Genomic DNA, 11,716 nt, shown 5'->3' with positions numbered 1-11,716 from the left:
CTCGCCTGGTCAGTGCTAGTTCTATATTAACCACCAGTTTGTTTGGCACTCTTGGCTTCCTTAAGATTTTTTCTACCTCCGGCTCAGTCACTTCCTAAGTCGGGCGGATGAGTGCTAATGAGCACGAAACTGCTGTCCTCGGCTGGAATGACTGAGTTGGTGGTGTATTTCATGTGTTTCTCGTATTTGTTAATATATTTTGTTTGCCCGGCCTAGAATGCACTATTAAAAGGTCATTTTTACTAATGAATAGTTTGTGATCTTACAATACTCCCGTGCTATGGGCCCCGCCATTAGTCGACCCGCCTACCCCCACGTAAGGGTACGTAAGATTCCTCCCCCCCTCTCCTCTCCGTTATTCTTACGTAAGATTCCATTTCGTTTTCCAAAATAATAAAATATTGTTAAAAAAGGATCAGTTACTCTAAAACTCCCAGTTTGACGTAAATCAAAGATTTTTATTTTTTAAACAAATAAGTTACATTATTTTATTGCCGTCAACTACATATATTACCATTATATTATTAGATAAATATCTATTCTTTGAAATACCATTTATCAGTGGTTATAAGTAGGTTTTTAAATAATCTTAAACATAAATCAGTTAAACAATCTACAAACCAATAATACTTTTAAAATAATGATCGATCAGTTTTCAATTAATTTGAAAGAAAATAAATTAAAACGGTTGAAACGAGATCAATTTAGATCATCTAGACTGAGTATTTTTCGACCTTTTTCTTTGTATATGATGTGATACTAATTGAAAAAAAAAAAACATGCCATACATAGTGCGATTCGTTTACTTATATTTTACACTATTCATTCTTTGTAAAACAAGTAAAATGCAGCTATCCTAATACGGTTTTACCTTCCAAACGAAAATGAAATAGGATCCCTGACAAACCACCTGATCACGCGATTTCTAGTATAAAATATGAACTTGAAAAATATTACGTAAGAATGAATTTGACCCCCCCCCCCCCCACAAGTAAGGGTATGTAGAGATTTTTAAGACTCCCTCGGGGGGGGATGCTTACGTTTTAATGAATGGCCCCTAAGATCAAAAGTCGTATATGCTGCTGAGTACAAAATGAAAAATAGTTGTTTTAAGCTTTTCTCCTCCATGCACTTGATTCCGATGTAACTTTTTCAGATTTTTTTTTTTTTTTGAAATATTTTTCATTGGTAAATGATTATAAAACATTGCGTTTAGGTGAAATATGTGACAAATAATCGCCTGGTGACCGTAACTCAATTTTGATAAAAAGTGCAGATGCGACTTTTGTGCTTAGCACGGCAGAATAAAGCATCGCTTGCTGTTTTTAAAAATAATTAACTGAAAAAGTAAATTGTATATAACCCCCCCCCCCCCATCAAGAACTTCATTCTTATTTTAACTCAACACCAAATACTCTGCAAATTTGTGTAAAAATCATGATACTACTTTTGCTATCACTACACTTACAAGTGCTACATTTAGGTTAGTAAGACCCCATTTGGAATATGCTGTGCAGTTTTGGTCGCTTTATCTGAGAAAAGATATTTGTGTATTGGAAAGGGTTCAAAGAAGGGTAACTAGACTAGTAAGGGGACTTTCAGATTTAGATTATGATACCAGACTTAATAGGCTTAATATGTAATAGCCTGGAGAAAAGAAGGATCAGAGGGGACATGATTCAGTTGTTTAAATTCATCAAAATGAATGATGTTAATGGATTAAATTTTTGCACCGGGGGGGGGGGGAAAGCAGGACGAGGGGTCATTGTTTTTTAAGCTGTTCAAATCTCAGGTTAACCTGGAAATAAGGAAAAACTGCTACTTTAGTAGGGTTATGGGCACTTGGAACAGCTTACCGGAAGAGGTGTAATGAGCAAGGGGGTGGATAGCTTTAAGAGGGCCATTGATCTTCATTGGGGACTAATAAATTGACTAGGACCAGCTTAGCTAGGCCAAGGGCCTGTTTCTGGTCGTCACGTTTGTATTTGTACTTTTTTATGCTGTTATCTGCCATAAACACAATCTAGAAAGTGAGCCCTTAAAAAAAATAGTTTAAGTACACTTGCAGTTGTCTTGAAATTTGTTAAATGTAACATTTTGAGAAAGAAAGAAAGGTCACCTTAGCTATGACAGCTCTTGTTGTGTCTTTGATCAAAAGGCAGCAGTATCACTACGGTTTGTGTAGCTGTATTTTTTCCGATGATTAAGAAACCATTACACATTTCCCGTATCATCTAACCAGTGGTGCCCAAACTTTATTTTTATACGAGGAGCGCACCTCAAATATAAATGAATCTCACTGGCCAGAACACACATAAAATGAAATAGATTTTTAAAAATTTCTAGATCACAGGGAAGAAAAAGAAAAGGAAAGAAAATTTCAAATTAAGAATTGTTGTTATCAACTACTGCATGGTTGTTTTATTGATTCGAAGTTTCCATCAAGTTTTAGAAGCTATTTTCTAATTATTTGTCTCCAAATTTACAACAATCATTCCTAATTTCCAACGAAGATTATCGATTGTTTTGGAAATTTTTAGAGCATATTTTTTTAAATCGTAACATTAAGCATAACAACGGGCCAAACGGATCAGCTTTGCGGGCATCATATAACTACGGGCCCTACGCAGGGGCGATACAGGATACCATTTTGGGGGGGGGCATGTTAAGAAAGGAGCCCCCTCCCTAAATAAACCTACGGTTTTGGGTGAGAAAAATTTCTGAAGCTGCATTATTGTCTATAAAAGACACCAAATCGACTAGGAGTACGGCACCTAATAAGACATAAACTTTCCTAATTAATTTCATAAACAATACAAAGAAGTAGTATTTCAAATATTTACTTTTAAAAATAACTAAGGAATTTAAAAAAAAAATACTGAAATCGTTTACATTTTATTGAACATAATGTGAACGGATAATATGGTCGACGTTTTAGGGGAGGTCATGACCCCCATGACCCTCTTGTATCCGCCATTGTCCGTACGTTTTGGCAAAGAACACTCTGAATCAAGCCATCCTTTGAAGCAATAACAACCGGTTTCGTGGATCACCTGGCACTGACCCACCGGTCTAAAACATTTACTTGTACAGGGTGATAAGAAATAACTTGGATATACGTAATACATTATATTCAATAAGTTATAGCCCGGGCTAAGGCAGAAATACATGAAATACATCACCTACTCAGTCAATTCCAGCCAAGGACAGCAGTTTCGTGCTTATTAGCACTTATCAGCCCGGCATAGGAGTGTATTTCATGTATTTCTGCCTTAGCCCTGGCTATAGGGTGGTAACTTACTGAACATACCTGCCTTGCCTTCAATATTCGAGTTGAACCGAACAATTGTTTCGGTCACTCGTCGGGTCAGTGCTAATTCTGTATTAGCTACCAGTCTGTTTGGCACTCTAGGTTTCCTTAAGAGGTTTTCTACCTCCAGCTCAGTCACTCCTATGCCGGGCTGATGAGTGCTAATAAGCACGAAACTGCAGTCCTTGGCTGGAATTGACTGAGCTGGCGGTGTATTTCATATATAATACATTATAACAGTGCTAATGAAAATATTACGACCAAACTTCAAAATGAATATGAATACATTATTTCTGTCTTTAATATATTTAAATTTTCGAAGTGGCTACCTTTAGCCTTTATACAGAGTTTAAACGTGTCACAAAATTTTCGGCTATGGGCCGCAACTCACTTACCTACATTTCGTCCCATGCCTTGTATAAGGATTTCTTTAGACATGCCAAAGTTTTCTGAGGTTTAGCACACACCCTTGTCTTCACGATGGACCAAACAGAATAATCAATCGAGTCAAAACCTGGAGAATACGGTGGCAATTCTTGCGCTTCAATGAAGTCCGGTAAATGTGTCTTGCACCCGTCTTGAGTGCCTTTTATGAGTTTTATAAAGTTTTACCTTTATAAAACTCATAGAGTTTTATAGAGTTTTATACCTTTTATAAAGTTTTATGAAGTTTAGCACACAACCTTGTCTCCACAATGGACCAAACAGAATAATCCATTGAGTCCAAACCTGGAGATTACTGTGGCAAATCTGGATCTTCAATGAAGTTCGGAAGAAGTGACTTGTGCCAATCTTGAGTGCCTTCAGCTCTGTGTGCAGGAAGGTGAGGAATCCTTTTGGAAGGTCCAGCTTTTGTTTCCAAAGAAGTTTTGCAGTCAAGGTAAGGCAACATCTTCCAAAATGCGTTTGCGGCATGTTTCCTGATCAATCTTTGTCCCTTGATCAACAAAAACAAGTGATATTTTCACACCAGCACATATCTCACCTTAACTTTTAGACCGGGGTCATTGACGACGTTTAACAATGCAAGAAGGTCTTGCAGACAGGGATGTGTGCTGAACCTCATAAAATTTTGGCATCCCTAAAGAAATCCTTATGCAAGGAGTGGGATAAAATATCAGTCAGTGAGTTGCGGCCCAAAGCCGAAGATGTTGTGACATGTTGAAAGCTCTGTATTAAGGCTAAAGGTAGTCACAAAATTTGTAAATATATTAGACAGAAATAATGTATTCATATTCATTTTGAAGTTTGGTTGTAATATTTTCATTAGCATTCAAGTAATGAAGCATTATGTGTGTTCAAGTTATTTCTCGTCACCTTGTAGAATTTCCTGTCGGAAATCATTTTAAGTTGATCTGAATTCTAATTTGTTACAGAAATATAGAGTACAAAAAAGTCTCTATGTTGAAGCATTAACGAGACGATGTGTGCATCACATGACTTCCTTTTACTCCTTTTTAATGTCATTTTCTCATTATTGGCGGTTTTAATATGATTTAATAGTTTACTCTCTAAATATCACCAACAGTGGCCAAATTGAAACCAGATTTTAAAGAATAATAATTAAAAAAATCGCCAAATTTGTCACCAAGTTGGCGAAACAATTGGCGACCAAAAGATTGGCGATATATAGCCAAGTGTGCGCCAAATTATAACACCAAGTGAGTTTACATCGAAATTAACAATGATTTCCCCCCAAAAAAGGGCAAAAGATCCCCTTTGAAGCATACGAATGCAACCAAGAAAGAAGGTGCACAACTAGACCCTACTAGGCGTTTATGTACCAAATTTCAACTTTTTAGGACATTCCGTTCTTGAGTTATGCGACATACATACACACATACGCACATACATACGTACATACAGACGTCACGAGAAAACTCGTTGTAATTAACTCGGGGATCGTCAAAATGGATATTTCGGGTGTCTGTACGTTCTTAGGCACATATCCACGTGTGGTCAGATTGAAAAAAAAAAAAAAAAAACTCAACATTCATTAGGGGGTGGGCAAAACGGAAATTAAGGCCGATTTTTGGGTTAAAATATTTTCGCGAATACAATACTTCCTTTTTTGTAAAAGGAAGTAAAAATGTTGATTCATATCAAAGCTTCTAATACCAAATTTTAACTTGTAAATAAACATGTGAAATTTACGAGTGAAAATTCAAATGAATTATTTCAATAGTCACTGCTTAAACATAAGCATATGAGAGAACTAGAATATAAAGGATGTTTTTCAGCTACATATTAAGCACCTTAATGACAAAAAAGAAAAACGTGATGTAAATAAAATTATGTTAAAAAGGCCTTCGAACTAAAAAACGCATAGTGTGAGATTTCGCACAATTTCCTACTCAGAATAGCATTTTAATTCAAATTGAGTGTATTCGAGTTTCACGAACATCATAGAAACTATAGACTGAAGGAAGGAAATGCCTGTTAATAAAATCTACTAAATTAGCATAAACACAATCCCTAAGCATTCTGCATGGGAACCTAATATTTGCTCTCATAACAAAGTGTAATACAAGCTTTGAATCTTTGGGAATAAAAACTAACAAATTAGTTTTTTAATTCATAACACCAATAACGCGATGTATATATAGTAAGTCCGTATCCGTCGTTTTTTCTTTTACCCGTACAACACCATGTTGTACTTGCGTAGCAAGTGTTTGTGGATAGTTGGAGTTATTTTGTTAATGTCTTGTCAAATGTCAAAAGTTATGACCGTTACATGTACAGTTGCTTAATGTTTCAAATCTGTGAATGTGGTAAGTAAATATTGCAGTCTAGTCTGCCCAGGGATGATGTGGAATTGGCAACTGTCCAATTAAGAAGAGTCTATCTGAATGGGGGGGGGGGATTGACGTGCGTTCTTCGTCAATTCAATACGACTCTGCTTAATTTAAAGGATAACACACATGTAAAAAAACTGGCATCCCTGAAAACTAACCAATACGTCCATTTCGGCCTGTAAAACGGATGTTTGCCTTTCCATCTCATCGGTGGTCAGATTGTATAATGACTTTTTACAGCCAAGAAATTTCAGCAATTCACATTTGAGGCAGTGAGAAGAAAAGGGATGTAAGTGACAAAATTAAAAATTTGGAGATAACCAGTACAAATGTCATGTGAATCCCTTCTTTTGTCTTGGGGCAAGAGATTGTACTAGTAGCCCTGGTAGGTACTGCTGTACAGCATGATTTATAAAAAAAAATCAATGAAAACCTACTTAGGACGTTATCTTTATTGTTGTTTTACTCAAAACTTGAAAATGTACACTTACATCCCTTTATTTCTCACTGCCTCCTAATTTAAAAAATTGATAGAGTTATCGAGTCTAACTGCTAGTGATTGTATTTTAGTAAAGCAGCAACATAAACATGAAACTTTGGCCCGCGTTCGCATTTTACCTGCTAGTTTTTTTATGAATGGGCGAGTTATATTGCACGAAAAATTCAGACAAAAACTGCACCACATCCTTAAAAAACATATAATAAATACAGAAAAACAAGTTTTTCAGACACCATTTTCGATGCAGAAAAAATTTTCAGCTTCTGATACTATGCCTCATTTACAATGAATTCTACATATATAATCCAAGTATGCAGAATTTTTCTGTATTTCGAGTAAGTTCAGAGAATGAGTACTGAGAATGCTCTGTATGTTTGAACTTCCTCTCAAACTATGTTTTAAATTTTTCAGTTTCTTTGAATAATGCTTGAGCTTTACAAGTTGCTCTTGAGGAAGAATTTATAAAGCAAAATATAAAATACTAAACAGTGCTTTAGTAATTTCCTGTAACTAAACTAAGAAAATCTCTACGTTTTACCAAAATACTTGAGTCAGAAACCGCTCAAAAATCTGAAGTAATTTCTTCAAACAAAATAGACTTATCGAACTTGTGGCTAATCGGTCTTACGTAAATTAACTAAACACTGAAGCATTAAATCTTCAGTCTATTTTCACTACAAAGAGATGAAGTCGTTTAGCTTGGTAATTATCCAAGTGTACCAAGATTGAGTAGATGGAAAAAAAAGTTACCTTTTCTAATCCATTCATGCATTCATTTCATCCTTCATGCTTTAGTGGTTCGACTTTGATGCTTTTGCCGACCTTGGCTGATCACAAAAGATAAATTCAAGTTAGCAAAAAAAAAAAAAAAAGCACTTTTAATCTATTGGGCAAAAAACAAAGTTTTTGTTGCTCTTACGATGATATAAAGCTTGAGAGCATTGAATAGTCTGTCACACATCTTGCAATTATGACTATAAACACAACGTAACCTTAAGGGTTGTCCATAAATGTTACATTAAAAAAAAAAAAAGTTGACCTCCCCGTATCCCAAATTTCACCGCTTTACCAAACTCCCCCTCTTTGATATATATCATGTAGCTTCAGAAGTATATTGTTATTATGAAAATGTGTGATGTCACACTCCTTGGCCCCCCCCCCCTTATCGAAAACTCACAATTTTACCTCCCCTCAAAGTTATACATCATTTGTGGACGGCAATTTACGAATTGAAACTTTAGCATGCTTTAGCTTTAGCATGTTTATCATAGAAAGATATGTCTTCAGTATGGAAAGCTGTTTTGACAACATTTTGCATTGTCTTTGTATTTTTATACATTTTCTGCTTTTATTACTCTTTTTCGTGTGTGTTTAATATTTTTATAAAATGTTTTCACATTTCTTACAATAGCGTGTTTTACCCACTTACATCACTCTTTTTTCTTTTATTGAAATCAACTTTTGTTTTCTTGGCTGATTTTTTTTAATAGTTGCTTACCGTTTATTTTTATCGACTTCATTCTTTATGTGTATAACGCAGGTGATTATCATTAAAGTCCTAATTTGAAAATGCTGAAATAAAAGTGGCAACTGGTCAGGATGATTCCTATCTTGAACTAAATGTAGTTAAGAATAAGGGAGTTTTAGTACAGTGGTGGTAAAAAAAATTGCATCACCCGCGCCGCAAAGGAGAGGAATATCATCCCGACTGCATTCAACACACAGTCATCAAGCATCCCGTATCCCAGATGATTTGGGAATGTATTTCTGATCAAGGAGTTGGATGGCTTCACTTAGTGCAAGGAACAGCAAACGCTCGGGTGTATATTGGCATTTTGGAGGAGAAATTGCTTCCTACTATCCAGGATCACTTTTTTTCAGTTCCAAACGTCATTTTCCAGGACATTTCTGCTCCGTGCTGTAGGGCGAAGCTGGTAAGTAACAATTTTAAAACCTTTATCCTGCCATTAGACTTAAATTGACATGGGGTTAAGTAATTTTTTTTTCCTCCTAACTCACACGCAAGTTCAGAAATTGAAAAATGAGCATGGGATCAGCAGCTTGCCTTGGCCCGGAAACAGCCCCGATCTACGTAAACAAAGATCGAATTCTTGCTGTTAAATGTTTATTTCATAAGTTATGCAGAATTTCACATACATTCATCGTTAATCGGTCGTCCAAAACTTCTCACATAATCCCATTGTTGTGAAAATGCGAGGGTGATGCAATTTTTTTCACCAGCAATGTATATTGGAGAAATGCTATAGACTAGAGGGAGGGGGGTAGATTTCAAGTTCGGGAGTTTTTGAATGAAGTATCGCACAATCTGCAGTTGAAGGCCTGTTATGAGGGCGACGACTATCTGTCAAGTGTCTGAAGAAAATGGTTAAAAAACTCGATGATACCGGTTCTTTTGAGGTAAAATTTGAAAATGAGAAGAAAATAGTTGCTTCATCGTCATCAGTGGCGGATTTACCACGCTGCAAAGCAGCATTTTGAAAATTGCACTTTAAATATAACCACCCTGTACATGTAATTAAAATTATTTTAATAGTATTGCATCGTTTATATGATTAACTCTGAATGTTTTTCATGTCATGCAGATGACTACGTAAATTGCTTCCGTAAAGCTCCACAGAACTGGTTTGTACCCGTTTTTCATCTTCACACAAGTGCAACACTATTTTTCATCTGAAATCTAGATAAGAAAAAAAAAATTAAAATAAAAAATAAAATTAATAATAATGCAGATATTCAAATGAAATTAATCCATCAAAAATAAAAGTGATAAATTTGGAGTTTTGGTAAAAGTAGCTCTAAGTGGAACACTTACGGGAGTTTGGCCCACAGCGAGTAGGTTAACGAAGAACGATGGAAAATTGAAGTTTTTGACTATTTACCGAAAAAATTTTGGTTTATTTTCTAGCAGGGATCATGAACTTTAAAATGAAAGGTGATTCTTGCATCATTTCAAACTCAATACTTGTTTATTATCAAATATTAGACACTTGAAAAACCCGCTTTGTCCTATCAGGAGGCCTAAAGCGGGTAAGCTTAACTAATTGTGATTTTGGACATTTGTCAGTCAAATATGATTGAATCCACTGATTAGCTAACTGCTATTATAAAAAAATAAATAAATAAGTTATATTTTCAGTTTAAACCGGATAAGTATGAGTCAGCACATTTGTTCATAAAACATAAAGATATAATTGATTAAAACAATAGACTAGCTAAACGACGTCATAAAAATAACTTTTTTTATGTTACACTTTTCCTATTTAAATAAAAAATCTAAGTCTAAACCTAAAAAACCTAAATCTATTTGCCAAAAAATATAAAGAAATCGGGTATACCCGCTTTGCTCTATCCGCCTTGCTCAAAAGCATGTTTTTTATTTCAATAATTATAATCATAAATTAAAAGACAAAACTAAAGGAATTACCATCGTAGTTTATATGTGGATGGTGTCAGAATAATGTAATAATATTGACAATTGAAAAAACAAGCTTGTCTTAAACAAATCACAAGTTACAAACCTTATTTTTTTTTTTTAGAAATGTAGCGTTTTTTTAATTTTAAGCTCTGCTACGCCATACCGCTTCACCGCTGCTTCGCTGGCACTGATTGAAACTCGGGGGTATTCGGGTAATTACGACATACGTATGCATCGCCGCTTGTACACGCCGCGGCAGATGAATGCCAACCCGCTTTGGGCGAGCTACCCGCTTTTGGCCAAGCTCCCCTCACAAAATCTGTATGAATGGGGGGAAATTTTTCCCGTATTTCAAAAATGTAGTTTGCTAATTTATCACGCTAAATGCGATTTCAATATAGAGGATGAGAGGTTTAATGTTCCAGAAACGCGAGGAGTTAAATGCGAGGCGGTAAGCCTTACGTTTCGTCTTCGAAGCCAACTGCACGTCCTTCGGCTTCTCCCGCGGAGGAAGAGCGCATGACGTCACTTCCTGTGCCATTTGATGTCACAACGCTTGAACTTTAAAAAATAATTTTAAAAAAACTACTTATAGTATCGCAAAAAATTTTTCACCTATGATGTTCACACATGTTACTCTATCGTATAAAAATAAAATTGAAAAATCGAAAACTTCCCTATTGAAGGTTTTGGAAAAATATATGCTAAAAAATCAGGACTGCGATTAAATTTTTGTTTCAAGAGGAGAATTTGTATTTAAACATAGGTACTTTCTTTTGTATTATGTACTAAATTTTACCAAAAGTTACTAGTAACTTATTTTAATGTTCGTTAACTGTCTTACATCACTATTGTTCTAACCAAGCCATTTAGTCCATTTAAACTTCTACCAAACATGTGTCTTTTTAAGAAAAATTTAAAAAATATATATATATTATTATAAAAATATTAGAAATAAATTAATTTGAATTATGGCATTTTGAATTCAAATTATGTTTTTCGCAATCACGAGTGTGTGTGTGTGTGTATGTAGACATGTGTGTTTGTGTCGAGGCATGAGTGTGTGTGTGTATATAGGTATGTGTATGTATGCGTATGTGTTTGTGTCTGCATGCAGACATGAGTGTGTGTGTGTATTTGTGTCTGTGTGCAGGCATGAGTGTGTGTGTATTTGTGTCTGTGGGCAGGCATGAGTGTGTGTGTATTTGTGTCTGTGTGCAGGTATGAGTGTGTGTGTATGTGTGAGTGCAGGTGTGTGTATGATGCCTGTGTATGTTGGATATGGAAGCAACCTGGAGACGGCTTTCGCTAGAGGAGTAGCATCGTGAGGCCGGTCGACGGTGGTGCTGTAGAGGGAGGCGGAGGGAAAATAAAATCATAGGAACATCAAAACAGTCAAATGAGAACAATAAGCAATCGTGATTGTTCAAAAGAAAAAAAAAAAAAGGAATTCACCCACGAAAACAAAACAACTTGTGTTACAAAAACTTTGTGAATCCTTAAAATCAATAATTGATTTTTATTAAAACGTATTTGAACAGTAGTAATTATAAGAATAAAATCTATAAAGTGATTTAGTGTACCACAAAACGCTGAACTAACTTCGTGTTTAATGCTTCTGACGGGTCTTGAGTTATACATAGCTAAAATGTGAGAGCCCTGTGATGTGATGCGTA

This window comes from Uloborus diversus, chromosome 1, assembly GCF_026930045.1.
Source record: "Uloborus diversus isolate 005 chromosome 1, Udiv.v.3.1, whole genome shotgun sequence".
NCBI lineage: Eukaryota > Metazoa > Arthropoda > Arachnida > Araneae > Uloboridae > Uloborus > Uloborus diversus.
The sequence above is the reverse complement of the archived record's forward strand: the minus strand, read 5'-3'. Positions refer to the sequence as shown.